Source organism: Sinocyclocheilus anshuiensis, unplaced genomic scaffold (assembly GCF_001515605.1).
Source record: "Sinocyclocheilus anshuiensis isolate Anshui unplaced genomic scaffold, SAMN03320099.WGS_v1.1 scaffold200, whole genome shotgun sequence".
Lineage (NCBI taxonomy): Eukaryota > Metazoa > Chordata > Actinopteri > Cypriniformes > Cyprinidae > Sinocyclocheilus > Sinocyclocheilus anshuiensis.
This window is the reverse complement of record NW_015558595.1, coordinates 324,515-327,785: the sequence shown is the minus strand read 5'-3', so window position 1 is coordinate 327,785 and position 3,271 is coordinate 324,515.

Below are 3,271 nucleotides of genomic sequence, written 5' to 3'. Positions count from 1 at the left end.
TGCCGGTACGAGACTCGAACCCACAACCTTTGGGTTACGAGTCCGACTCTCTAACCATTAGGCCACAACTTCCCCTTTTATTAATTTTTAATAAAATTAAAAATTAAAATGTTCAATAGTTCTCACATTTCAGTAAACTACTCATTATATTACTTTCGAACTTTAGAACATTATATTACTTTTTTGTAACATTTGCCTTAATTAGATAAGCATCATCCCATCAGATAAATTTGGGCTTATCATACAACAATTAAATGACAACAGCATGAAAAAACTTTTGAACAAGCGTTGTTGATATTGCTTACGTTGACATTGTCTATTTTTAAGCACAAGTTTCAGAAGTAGGTAAAAATGGCCTATATTTTGGCAAACGACTGATGCTTTGGGATTCTTTCTGCTTTATTTCAGGTAGTTCAAGAGATAGGGATGTTTCTGAGTACATTTTAAAGCTCAAAGAGTGAATTTGCTCAATTTTACTTTCTCTACCTTTAAGAGATAAAGAAGAATGGTTTGTTTAGATGAGTATTGATTGAAAATCTATTTATATAGCAAGTCTTACCTGTATGTGTACGGTCCTTTCTGCAACAGCACAGGTTTGGCCCCTTGGCTTAAAACGTCATCAGGGTTCTGCACGTCAAACAGCCAAAACTGCCTGTACATCGGCGTGTCTACAGACGTCCAGGTGTCAAATGCTAAAGTCCCGTTTTCCAACACCGTTTCCTTTAGAGACACAAAACATACTTGGTGTCAGATACTCTATACACTTTTATACTACATTGTGTACCATTCAAAATGGGATAAGCTGGGGCAAGTTGTCACAATCCAGTGAATATTTCTCAATATGTTGTTATTTTCAGTCCATTTCTGTATAGGCAAACACCTTTAAGTCTACAATAATGCTACAGAACATTTCCAATGTTTTTTTTTGCCTAAATACAGAAATAGAGCTTATTTAACACACACTGTCATTGACCTTGACACAATGAGGTAAGTCAAGAACCTGCTGTTTAAATACATTAAATATAAAATACTATCTAACATACACAATTTATCTTTATGTGAAATGTATTAGATGCTATTTAATGGCTTTTCAGCGAAATATATACAGTTTATTAAAGAGCAAAACACGTACAATTCTAATCAATAAATTGCATATAACATACATGACAACTTGCCCCAACTATACATTTATTAAGAAATGCCCTTGACCCATAAACCCCATTTTATTTAATCTCATACATCATTGATAGTACGTTGTACCCTACATTGATTGTTCCTAAATTATTCAGAATATTTCTCCACAGCAACTTCATCATGTACTGTGTATGCCTTTCTGGAAGATCTGCAAATGCATGTGCGCCGAATATTGATATAAAAAGACGACGACTTACCGTGTGCACGGTGTTTTCAATGAACGTGTTGCCCTGAGAATCGAGAATCCCGCCCAGCACGGCGATCAGGGCGCCCAGCACTGTCCCTGTGATGAGCCCGCATCACAGCAGGGCAGAGGAGGAGGTTTAGGACTGGATTGCTGCGTATCACACCCGGAGACCCTCGTTAAAACGAAGTTATCTCAGCGAGATAACGCGCTGCTGGGCGGGGAGGTTTAACACAAGACTCGAGAGTGACTTTGAAATATCTAATCGACTTAGGGAGACTCGAGAAAAGAAAAGAAAAGAAAAGAAGAACGTGTTATTTCTATATTAAATATAACAGTAATACATGCAAATGTAATTCTAATAGATTCTAATAGTTAATGGATTCTAACATTATCTAATAGCCTATTTTTTTTTAATTACATTTTGCTTTTAATTTACTTTTGTACATTGTTATATCTAACAGAATAATTTATTACAAAATAGAAAGAAACAGAAAAAAACATTTTATAGAACAGAATATCAGATCGCTACAAGCTGCAATTAACCAGTCAGAACCAAGCATTTCACACAGTCTTATCTATATGTAAGAATGTGTGTGTGTATCTATGTGTGTGTGTATTTAGAATAGAATTGAACAGAACAGAATAGATCATCAGATCAGCGAATACTCCAACTGACCAATCATAATCAAGCATTCCGGACAACCATGTGAGGGGGAAGAAAAAAAATTACAATAGATGGAATAGAGTATCAGACCACTGAATGCCCCAACTGACCAATCAGTATCGAGCACTTCATATTGTGCAATAAATGTCAAACATGTTCCTTTCCTGACATTTCAAATAATATTATATTTACAAGCAGCTGTGGAGGTAGCTAAGATAATGGACATATCAAATAGTAAACCAATAATTAAGTTCAAAGGTTGTTTGTATTAGTTATTGCTGCTCTGCATTATGGGAATACATTTTACATCTCGTGTTCTCTCTCTCTCTCTCTCTCTCTCTCTCTCTCTATGTGTGTGTGTGTGTTACAAAGAGAGAGTTCTCTTTCAGTGTTAACTTTGAGTAGTAATGTTGTTATCAGAGTGAAGTTTTAGCTTGTACTGTCCTCTAGTGTTCATGGGTCTCAATCTGTCTGTAAGACTGTATGTATAGTGTGATGATGTTTCATGACACGGCTGTCAGAGTGGATTAAGACATTATAATTGTAGTTACCTGTGGGGTTCGTGGGGTCCTTTCAGGGTACAGGCATAGGCTACTAGTAAAGTTGCTTTGGAGAAAATAAATATAAAATACATACATCTAAATACGAATATAAACAAATATTTTCTTTTCTCTATTTTCAAATCGTGCAAAAGAAATTTGGATGAAGTCTTATTTTCCCGTAGCCTACACTCATATGAGCTTCATGCAACTACGTCTGCTAATTAAGCAGACGAGTCAACGCAAGTTTATATCTACAGGGCACTAGAGGGCAGTGTTCAACTATTTGTGTCAACTTAGTGGTTGTTGGCAAGTTCATGTACAAAATTTTGGTAGGTCTGTACCATGACGTCACAGTAAACAGGGACAGGAATTATTGCAATTTTCAGAATCACAATGTAGAATCACAATGACTATATGTGTCTGTATTACAGTAATATTTTATGTAGTTATAAATGTATTAGTGTCCACAGAACTATTATTGCTAGAGTTTAACTTCCCAGCATGTATAGCAGCATTAATTTATTTGTATATTTTTTAATAAATCTACATTTGTTGGCTGTCACCATTGTTGAGTTTTATATGCTTAGTCTGAATTATTATATTTGACCCTTTTATGAAGGATTATTTATTAATAGTTTTATGATATAATATATACAGTATATATATATATATATATATATATAT